Source organism: Sturnus vulgaris, chromosome 1 (assembly GCF_052056855.1).
Source record: "Sturnus vulgaris isolate bStuVul1 chromosome 1, bStuVul1.hap1, whole genome shotgun sequence".
NCBI classification, from domain to species: Eukaryota; Metazoa; Chordata; class Aves; order Passeriformes; family Sturnidae; genus Sturnus; species Sturnus vulgaris.
Genome location: NC_142243.1, coordinates 119,945,592 through 119,957,220, shown reverse-complemented (window position 1 = coordinate 119,957,220; position 11,629 = coordinate 119,945,592). Strand labels below are relative to the sequence as shown.

The 11,629-nt window shown below is 37.0% G+C and overlaps 1 long non-coding RNA gene across 1 annotated transcript; it reads left to right on the top strand.

Moving 5' to 3' along the window:
- The first annotated feature begins 255 nt into the window (after positions 1-255).
- On the top strand, positions 256-11,202 carry LOC106851272 (uncharacterized). The gene is made up of 3 exons (XR_015807481.1): positions 256-359; positions 3,711-3,763; positions 10,304-11,202. It is a non-coding gene; the product is annotated as an uncharacterized LOC106851272 (long non-coding RNA).
- The last annotated feature ends 427 nt before the right edge of the window (positions 11,203-11,629 follow it).

Sequence of the window (11,629 nt, the reverse complement as noted above, 5' to 3'; positions counted from 1 at the left end):
GTGAGAAGGACACTTTTAACTGAAAATAACCCCAAATACAGTAATTAGGTTCATCTGTTGAGTGGCAGCACTCACTGGAAGATGCAGGCCAAACAGTGATAAGGGTAATAGACATAAAAAAGGTGGTCAAAAAGTTGGTCTCCTCTGATTGTGCTGGTAGAGATTTCCTGCAGGTGGATCTACATTGTTGGTGCAGAGAGAGCAAAGGCTGCTGACCAAAGGCTTCACTTTTGCTAGAAGAAATAATCAAAACTGTGTTGATCAACAGGACTGATGCAAACATAGACCTTGATGCTTGTGCTGGACAGTGGTGTGACAGCCTTTTCTTCACTTGATCTGCAACTCTCACGATATGAAAGGTACTTCAAAAATTAGGGAGGGTGACATCTGTCCTTTGTCGTGTATATGAATGATTATCTCCAGCCATTTAATACTGGTTTTAATTTGTAACAACCTTTAGTGATTTGTACTATTTCCAACAATTATTTTCTCTCTTTTCCTTGTACAAGTTTAAAATATTAAGAGACTTTTACCAACAGAAGTTGTCTGGATTGTTGCTACCTTGGGAAAAGGTAAAAGGGTGGCCTACAAAAAACTGTTGCAAGGTGTGTGTTTGTCTTTTCTCCCAAGTAACAGTGATAGGACAGGAGGAAATGGCCTCAAATTATGCCAGAGGAGATTTAGATTGGCTATTAGGAAGAATTTCTTCACTGAAATTGTTAAGCACTGGAACAGGCTGCCTGGGGAAGTGGCGGAGTCACCATCTCTGGAGATATTTACAAGGTGTGTAGGTGTGGCACTTAGGGACATGGTCTAGTGGTGGACTTAGAAGTACTGGGTTCACGGTGGGATTAAGTCATCCTAAAAGTCTTTTCCAAACGAAATGATTTTATGAGTTCATGGAATTCACAGGAGACTGTACAGTTCTCTTCAGTTCTGAAGGCCACTGAGCTGGCTGTCACAAAGGCAGGGCACAAAAAGACCCCTCTCCAAGGTAGAGAAGGTAAATGGAATCTTTTATACTTCTTAAAATTTCCTTTTTGCTGGTTGAATCACTTTGAGTTTGCTGGTAATAAACCCAAAGGATTCAGTTTTCTAAGGAAAGCGGACATCTTTGAATATAAAAGTGTTTTTGTTCCTTTGGGGAGGGGGAATGTGTGTCATCACTACAGGAAAAAGATCCAGTTCAACCCATCACTGTATCTGGTAAATGCAGATTGCTTCTCAGAAACCTAGATCACAGCAACTCTTCTGACTTCTGCATTGTACCAGTTTTGCACCTTCTGGTTTGGTGATAATGAAATACAGTCTTTCAGCCTTTCCTTTTTGCTTTCTGAAAAAAACGATATCCTGTTTGTTTTCATAAGTGCTTAAAAGTGTTTGGAAGTGTTTAAATGAGGCACATGCCAGCATACCAAATTAACATATTAGCCATAAGGAGCGCTATTGTATTTATATCTTACAAATCATCTCCACCCCCTTATTTGCTTTTTGGAAGAACAGTCTGTTCAAAGTTATAATTTAATGAAACAGTAGCTGACAATTGACTTTTTTTGTTGTTGCTGGGGTTTTTGTGTTTTGTTTTTTGTTTGTTTGTTTGTTTGTTTTTAAGATGCAGCATTGAAAAGGATTATTTGATTAGGAGAACAAAATATTATATAATTTCAACACAAGTAGGGAGGGCTTGATAATGTATTTGCTATGTCCATGTTTGAGGTGTCTTGTTCGTGACAATGTTTTAGCTCTGTTGCATGTCATAGAATCATAGAATCTTAGAACAGTTTAGGTTGGAAAGGAACTTAAAAATAATCCAATTTCAACCCCCTGCCATAGGCAGGGACACCTTCCACTATCCCAGGTTGTTCCAAACCTCATCCAACCTGGCCTTGAAGACTTCCAGGTACGGTGTATCTACGACTTCTCAGGGCAGCCTGTTTCAATGCCTCACCATGCTCACAGAAAAGAATTTTTTCCTAATATCTAATCTAAATCTACACTCTTTCAGTTTAAAGCCACTCCTCCCTGTCCTTCCACTACATGCCCCTGTAAAACCTCCTTCTCTTGACTATTCTTCACTGTAAATTTTGCTCTGCCAGCTCTTGTAACCATTGAAACAGCCTGTGTGTGCCAGTACAGTAAGGCTACAGGAGACTGACATGCTCTCAAATATTATGTGATGGACAGAGAGCAGAAAACAATTTATCTAGGTTGTACTTTGAAGCAAGAGAAGTGAGAGCCAGGCAGAGAAAAAACCTTCCTGTTTCCACATCTTTGTATGGAAGCATTCCAGATCGCTTACTACTCTGAGTGATTGTTTTCCACTTAATTAAGGTAGAAAAAAGAGATCAAGAGTCAAGATGTCCAGAGTAGAGATAAAATCATGGGACATGAAGTTCAGGTGTGATTATGGAGCTTTTTTTAAAAAAATTGTGACATCCTTAGAAAAATTGAAAACTCACAAGGGTGAAGGTTGGGAACTCTGTCCTTTCAGCAACAACAATGCACAACATAATGAAATGTCTAAGAAAAATCACTGTCGTTTGGAAAGTGAACACTTTGTGTTCAGAAGACAGCAGATGTAAGCAACTTTTACTGTAACCTGTCAATTCAAGTGTTTTCAAGCTGACATTTTTTGCTTATCTTGCAATTGTTTAGCAGAGTCTGCAGGACTTATCATTTGTAAGGGAAATACTGATTTTCAATCCAGAAGTGCTTCATCAACTCCATGTTTTCATGAATGCAAGGACATTTATACAAGTTCCAAAAGTACTATTCTCCAGGAAACTATTTTAACAGTCCAGTTTCACACTGGCAGTATTATATCCCATTTAATTGGTAAGATAAGTAACCTAGAGCTGCTGAGTGACAGGGAGGAATTCTGATTCCTCTTATTCTCTGTGTCTGTGTTCTCTATCAGTTAAAGAATTTTCAGGGATCAGCTTTTCAGGGTGGATAAATCAACCATTAAGCAATCATAATATATGTATGGAGAATGAGGTGTGCAAGAGTGGGGTCTATGAGAGCACACAAACACAATTAGAAATCTCAAGTGAGCATGAGCCTTACTCTCTAAAAAAGCTAAGGCTATCTCTCTCCTGACAAAATTAGATGCCCATTCTCAGAAATCCCTAAAGCAGGAGACCAACAGATCCACTACAATTTTATTCAGTTTTGTGAAACACTCACTGTCACATTCAGACTCATTCTTCTGTCTTTGTAGGTGGCAGTGCAGGGAGAGTTGAGTGTGGGTTTTATAAATTCTTCTGATGAAACTTTTTCATGCTTTGTGAAGTAATTGATGGACTTAGACGTTTTAAATCTCTACAGTCTCTGTACTCCTCTAGAAATTCTGTTTGTAGAGTGATACAGTTTACTAGGACTAATTGATATAATTTTACTCTTGCTTATTTGAGACACGGTGAGAACATACGCCCTTGGGAAGCAGGTAAGGTAGTTCAAGTCCTCCTGAGAGTTAACCTTGAGTGTCACAGACATACGAGGACAATAAAAGCTAAGGACAAAAGACACGGCACTTTTTTTCCCCTTAATTTTTAAAAGAAAATGTTTGAGGATTATTTTTGTCAAAGAACACCAATCATGTATGGCCTCACAGAGGAGAAAGAAATGGTACTTCTATCACTTGGGAATTCCTTTGAGGACATATGTATTCTGGGTGTGCTCCAGACCGAAATTTTATTTTATTTTTTTAGATAGCTGTAAACTTCAGACTTTTCTGGTGCAATGATCTACTGAAAAGCTCCAGGTAGGTGACTTCTACATTCAGTGTGTAGATCCTGAGCTCTAATTTCTTTGTGAATCCAGCCTTACATTCCCATCCTTGCTCTCAAGTTTCTGATGGCTAAATGAGAAAAGCCCTAAAGAGTGAGAACACTCCCTTTCTATAATTGCAGGGTGAAATCCAAACAAATGTCACAGCACCCATTGACTTCAGGTCAGGCCAGAAATTCACATGTGGTTTTGGTTTTATTGTATGTCTTTCTCCTTTGTTCATGAGCATTGGCAGTGAACCTAACATAATGAGAATTACAGAGCTTCCCTGGACAATATTATTAAAAAGGAAAAAGGAAGCTGTCTAATGTATCTAATAATAACTGAATGATAGCAAACTATTCACATGGTTGTCTTTGCCAGCAGGGAATGTATTTAGTGACTAAATGGGAGGGAGGACTTTCAACCTTATATTCCTATGAAATATGCAAAACACTGAGCAACAAAGAATGACAGAAAATACGCATGTCCAAGTCAAACAACAAAAGTGACCTTTCCTTAAAAACATTTTGAAATAGCTGACTACAATTCCAAGTTATCACTTGGCAAGCAATTAATGAGTTAGCATACAGACTTCTTTTCCTGCTCTTACAAATCAGTCTGCATTTATACACAAAATCCATATTACAATAAACCCCATGTTTTTACAGCCTAAGAATATTGTATTTAATCCAGGTCAGTCTAAACTTTTTTTTGTCCTTGCATCTGCAAAAAGACTTGTATTGTTTCATTAGAAAAAAAGTGTTTCTGCCGTTACTCAGTTTTGTTCTCACTCCTTCAAATATTTCAAAATTAAGTATTGTGGCTACTAATTTTTATACTTCTGTTTTCTACTTGTTCTTTTTCAGACTATGATGCAGGATTTCTGTTCTTACTTGTCATTATGTCTTTTACATTACCTCCTTGTTTTGTAATTAAATGTCTATTACTGAATATCATTACTAAAATGTAATTTTTATGACCAAATTGTTCCTGCCAGTGAGGACATGGAGCATATAGCAAAAATTCTACCACCTACATGTCTCATGGGTATTTTAAACTATAGTTTTACTTCAAATTAAATTATTATTAATTGATTGTAGATTAACTCAATATAGTTATTCATTTTGCTCAATTGTTGTACATATGGCCTGCATTTTTGTTTGCCTATAGGCAACTTCTCTGCTTTTAAACCCAAATTAGTTGTTTTGCGCAAATGTTTGTGTAATGTCCAAAGTGTTCTTCATAACAGTGTTAACAAGAAAGTGATTGATTTACAAATTACCCTAAAATCTGTCTACTTTGGATAGTTCTCTGAGTTTATAATGCAGAATAGTACAAATGAGGTCCTTTATTAGAGACTGCCTTGACTATGGAGTTGGACTCTGTTTTGTATTCTTTTTCTCTTGCTTATTCTCTCATTTAATAATACACGTGCAGAAAATACAGAAAAGGCATTTTAGTCTGTGCTGTCACAATGACCAAGATTTTGTTGCTGGATTTGGTTACATGGTTGTGTTGGTTTGAAAGTAAAACCAGTGCGAGACTCCAAGTCAGTAATACAATTTAATAGGAGAAAAGAGAAAAAAATAAAATACATGCAATAATATAAAAGAAACAACCACCAACACAGTCAGAAATACAACCTGACACCCTGTCAGTCAGGGTGTTGGTCACAGTCTGTATAAATGGTGGCTGCAGTCCTCCTGGATGACAGATGTGGTTCTGTTGAAGCAGTGCTCCTGTAGAAGGTGCAGTTTTCCTCCGAAGATCCAGCAATGATGTGGAAAAAGGTCCGACTTTCCTCTGGGATCCAGTAGAAAGGTCTGCCCTCGGGTCCCAAACCCCAGTTTTTTATCTAGGTAGGAAAGGCTTGGCTCCTGCCCCTGGTTGGGGCATCTCCCAATGGGATGATGTAATCTTATCAGTCACACAATAGGATTTAATGGCCCATTAACGGAATATATCTTCTGGAGGAAGGATGGGTTGTGAATAGATAACGATGATCATCCCCCCCATCTTATCAGATGGCACATCAGCAGAGGATATCTCCCACAGAGATAAGGATCACCACCCCTCCCACATTTTAACAGATGGTGATAGAATACACATTTTTGCATTGTACCCCAGGACAATGGTTCATTCTGAATCCTATCCCTATGGAATAGATACATATGCTTATAAAATTCGCTTAAAAATATTTTTGCTTTTCATTTGCTTCTTTGTTCTCAGTGAACACAGAATCTGCTTTTATCTTCAACACTACTAAATATCTTTCTAGTTGTATCTCTCCACTGGTTTTAGTTCAATGTTTATGCCTCCCTAATTTTGCTAGAGTAACATAATATGTTTCATTGAGTCACACTTAACTTGCATCCTACTTACATGCAGAATTTCCTTTTTCTCTGCAATTGCATATATTCCAGTTAGATGTGCTAAATCCCCACCGATTGCAAAGCACTCCATTTTATCCATGTGTTGGTATGTCTGGCAGGCACTACTTTTGGAATCCCATGCATTGTCCTTCGCCAATGTCATTTCATCCATGAGCAGGGCTTTCCTGAGGTCAGGAGAGGAAAGGGGTGTGCCTCTACAGACCTTTCTGCCTTCCTGCAGAGGTCACCTCTTGGAAGGCGATGAGAACTCCTGGCTCTTGCTATTGTTACACAGGACAGTTCTGATTCTGAGCTGAAAAGTGTCTAGGCAAGACAGAGGATGTGGTGGCCTTTGTGCAGTTCCCTCCACTCTGAGCCAAAGCCTCTTCTCAGCACATGCTGGCATCTTTTGCACAGATACAATTATATGTAAATGTGTGGGACTCAGTTTCATAAATTGAATTCCAAACTGCTGCTAAAACCTTGCATGCCGAAATGTTAGTATTTCCTAATTAAGAATATTACATAGAAATTATGTTTTTATGTTATGTGTAGTTTTTCCCATTCATCAAATTTTAGATTGTATTTTATATTATTGTTTGGATGCATCTAAGCTTTTTGCATCCAACTTTGTTGAATAATAACTTATCTGTCATCTGTTAATGTCTGCTTGATAGCTAAACAGCCAAGTCCTGGCATCACAGCTCGAGATATTTGCTGGTTTAGTGCTGTTGCTTTGATATTCATTGTTGTTTCTGTAATGGCCCTTAAACATTTCCCATGCATATTTGAGCTAGAATGATTCTTTACATAATGCCTTAGAGGAAAACAAGGTTCTTCTAATAGCAATTAAAATTAGCAATGTTATTAGGCTAAGAATTTAAAATTACATATCACTTCTGTGCCAATTCCATTTTATCATTAAAAAAAAATCAATTTTCAACAATATTGTATACCTCATGCATTATACACAACTTCAGTGATTTACTTCTTGTTTTGGCACAGGCTCAGTTGAATGATATAAGAGCTAATTTTGTTTTTCTGCTATAATAGCTTGTATTGTCTGCATAATGAATCCTTGCTGAGTTTCATCAGGGGAGTTATGATGTTCATATACTTCTGTTAGCAAAAAATTTTGTGCTTGCTCTCCAAAAAGTTTATCTTACCTGTAATCTGAAAGAACCATTCATGCAGGTATCAGCTATCATACACCATTCACAGCCATTCACTCAGGTACCAGGAAGAGACAAATCTAGAGATGGGTTTTCTTGTTAGGATGGTGGATATTTCCAAGTGAATGCAGGAAACAGAAGTGTTGAAGGAAACATTGAAAGAAGTTCGCAGTTATGCTACACATTTTGAATAATGACACTGTGATGTTTCCATTGAATCATATAAGAAATGATGTCATACTCAGAGTGGTGGGCAAAGAAATGGCGTTTTTTAGGCAAAGAATGGCAAAGAAATAACAGTGAGGACTAGCAGATCAAGAATTTGAGATATCTGAACTTTTGCAATGTTAGTCCATTTGGAAATATTCCAGAAACTGAGCTCATTTTCTTTTCCTCTGTAAAGATATAGCTCAAATCAATGAATGAGAGGGGAAGCTGGGAAAGCAGCTTTTAACCTAAACTCTCAAGGTTCATTATAAAGTAAATCAGGCAAATAAGAGTAGAGCAAGACTTACTAATAAAGGTAAAGGAATGCCAAAGATCCTAGAAGAAAAAACAAATGCTGAAAGGGTAGGTAACAGCTGAAAGGCAGTAGAGCCATTGGAAGGCAGCAGAGGTAGGGAAAAGATCCTGTTGAGGATGAGGCACTAGGCAGTGAGGAAAGATGGAAGTGTTTATGTGTTAACTCAGGCCAACATATAGTGATGGTTTATTTTTATGTTTCTGAAAGGGAGGCTAGTATGTTTTTGTTTGCAAGTTATCTTAAGCTGTGTAAGATTTATAATAAATGTTTATGATAAATATGTTAAGTGGATAAAAATCTAGCTTAGAAATAAATATATTTTAATTTATAATGTCTTTATAAGGATATTAAGTGGATCAAGATGTAGGAAATTTTTTTGGGGTCATAAGTATGTCTCTGTCTGCCTGGATTTAAACTTAGTGTTTGAATCATATATTTGCTGTGTAAGACAGACACAGAAGGTAAACAATGTCAACATCGAAGACATGTGCTTTGCTTCACATATTTGAAGTTTGTTTTCTGGGCTATATAGGTAGAAAAACATGTTATAAGTCTCGTTGTAGTCATTTCACTCTTACACATGGGATTCCTAGAAGCTAGATTGAATATCAACTGGAAATCAGTGGATAAAAGAAGAAAAACTGTTCTCTGGGTCCTGAGTTACGATATAGACACTCAAACAGGGCTTGCAAAAGCTGAAGCCCATCTTTAGTGCTGAGAAAAAGCAAAGATTCTACTCTTTTGGAAATATTTCAAGAGATTTGATATAGACTGTGATGCCATACAATGTTTTGGCATTTCCTGTAAATCCCTAACAACTGTATCTATCTAAGCAGATTCCAGCTGTGAGACTTAGGAGAAAAAAACAGCATGAGGTGAAAGGCAAATTGGCTGATGATATTCTTGATTTTCATGCTCTTCTGGATAGAGTCATTCACAGATCTCCACCTCAAACATTTTGTGAGAATAAATATTGTCCAGATATACTTTGGAGAATTTTTGTTGGCATTGGCAGTGTTGATGCTGGTTTCTGCAGAGATACCTTGATAAGAGGGCAGATGAAATACAGTGGGACTAAGTTCCAGCATGAACAAATCCAATAATCTAAGATTGGTACCTTGGTATCAGCAGGTAATTTTATTCTAGCTATAATAGTAGTTTGTCATTAATGTTCTGAGAATATGTAGCAAAGATGGAGCAGTTCAAGTTAAGAGGACAAAGACAAACCTGGATGAGCCAGAGGGATTTTGCTTACATGAATACTATTTGAAAAGTACTTTTTTCATTAGCTGAAGATATAAAAACAATAAAAGGGTAAAAACAAAAAATACAAGTAAGTAATAGTAAGGTTATCATAATTTTTTCTTTAGAGTTTGCATATTTCTTAGCCTGGTGAGGAATACAAATATCATGAAACTCAATTATTCAGATGACCTGGCCAATCTAAACAAACATGCCTCCTATAGCAACATTTGGCATGAAGAAATAGATGGGTTGTGCTTTACTCAGCACTAAGAACACTGTATCTCAGTGCCCATTGTGGAAGACTTGAAATTGCAGAAAAACATCTGTGAGTTCTGGGGCTGGAAGAAAATGGATTTTTATGTGTCCTCAACCTTAGAAGTTACTCCTGTCCTCAGTCTAGCCTCATTTTCTCCCTTGGGGTGTGCTGGAAAACATCTCTGTTCTTTACTCCTTTTGAGGAGTTGAAGGAAGGGATGGAAAGCAGGCATGAAAGGTTGGTCCATGTGTGGTGATTACTGAGCGTGGGATGAAGGAAATGTTAAGAATTATGTTGCTCTGGATATCTGATTGTTGGTTCATATTAATTTCTACAAATAAGAATGAAAAGTATACACTGAAATAAATATTTTAAAGGAGATTATACCACTTTGAATATATTTCCTTGACTAAAGTTTCAGTAAAGTTGTGGCAAATGCTGGTGCCTCACTCTGAACTTTAGTGTGGAAATGTTTCCAATGTAGAAATTCAACACAAAAAGAATCTCTTTTCCCAGATCTTACCAACATTGCACAGGAGCAATGCAGTTTTCTCTGCTTTAGCAAGATAGAGCTCGTTGGCTATTGTATTATGTGAGCCTTTGATGTACATTGGCTAAAGACAGTACAGCAACTAAAACATGAGTCATGTTTTCAAAACAGGGCAGCCTGTGCTAATAAAATCATGGAATCATAAAACTGTTTGGGTTGGGACCTTAAAGGTCTTCTTGTTCCAATCCCTCTGCCATGGGCAGGAACACCTTCCACTAGACCTGGCTGCTCAAAGTCCCATCCAGCCTGGCCTTGAACAAGTCCAGAATGGAGCACCCACAACCTCTCCAGGCAACCTGTTCTGATGCCTCACCATGCTCTAATCTAAATCTACCCTTCTTAAGCTTAAAATCATTACCCCTTGTCTTATCACAACGTGCCATTGTAAAAAATCCCTCTCCACCTCTCTTGTAGGTCTCCTTTTGGTATTGGAAGGCTGCTATAAGAGAGACTTTATGAGAACTATATGAGACTTCACGTCATGTTACTACTGGATGATGTGGAAGAGAAGTGCTGAAATTGGGGCTTCATTTTACCGTTTATCATGCCTTAGCTGGCATGCAAAGGTGGTAGATCATAAAGCAAATTGCCATTCTTTGGTAGAAATAAAATTAGGTTCTAATATTATACAGCTACTGTCTGTCCAGTCTTGCAAAAATCAAGCATTCTATATTTGTTGAATATATATTTGGGATATGTTGTATTCCTTTTTGTGATAGAATCACTGTCATACCTCTTGGAATGACTTAAGAAGGAAGTGTTCTCTTGATGTACAATTCCCTGGTATGATGGTTTATTAAACAGGCTCTGAACATATCCTGTAAATATTCCTATTCTTCTCATGAAAAAATAAATGAACCATATGAACAGGCAAGAAAAAAATATGTCAAGTATTGTGTTAGAAATTACATGTATTTTTGAAAGTTGTTTAAGGGATTGTAATAAATCTAGGACCACTTTCAAACAGCTTAAACTCCAGTTAAATTTTTGAGCAGTAGTGCTCTCTATTAACAAGGCATCTATGAAGGTCTAGGGTTGGCCAATGGGAGACAACAGGCCCAGGAATTTAGGCAAAATTTACATCTATAAAGAAAATTTCAGAAAATGTTCTAAGAAGCAAATCCAATTGCAGTGACATATATATGCATGCATACACACACATATATATACACACATATATACTAAGGCTTTCAGGAAGCACATTTTGGATTTTTTTTTTCTTTAAAGATCAAATGCTGTTTTAAGATTTTGGACTATGACTTTTTGATTATCTTATTAAAATAAAAAAATAGTAATTGAAAGTGTTGTTGTAAAAATTATGTCAAATGTTTCGTTTAAAAGGTATCATAAAAAAGTATTCAGTGCCTTCAAATAAGGAATTTCATTAAACAAAGAAATATGAAAATAAAGTATGATGACCTTTTTATTCTCCCTAGCCAGTCCCCATTTCTGGCTGAATTTATTAGTTGATTTGATTCAAAGTTCCCTAGTTCCAGTTGTCCCATAGTTAATTTACTCCACACCAAAGCTTATTTGCCCAGTTCTGAAGCCAGCCTTAAATCTCACCTCTTTTGAGGTGACTAAATTTCTAAAAAGTTGCAAGACTCAGAGAAAGTAGTTTGGTAAAAGACTCTGCTCTCAAAGACTGTATTTTTGTCTTCAGAAGAAAAAATATTGATGCTGTGATGCCTAGTCAGTGTTGTATAGGCAGTGGTAGTCAGTGAGTACAGTTAATATGTT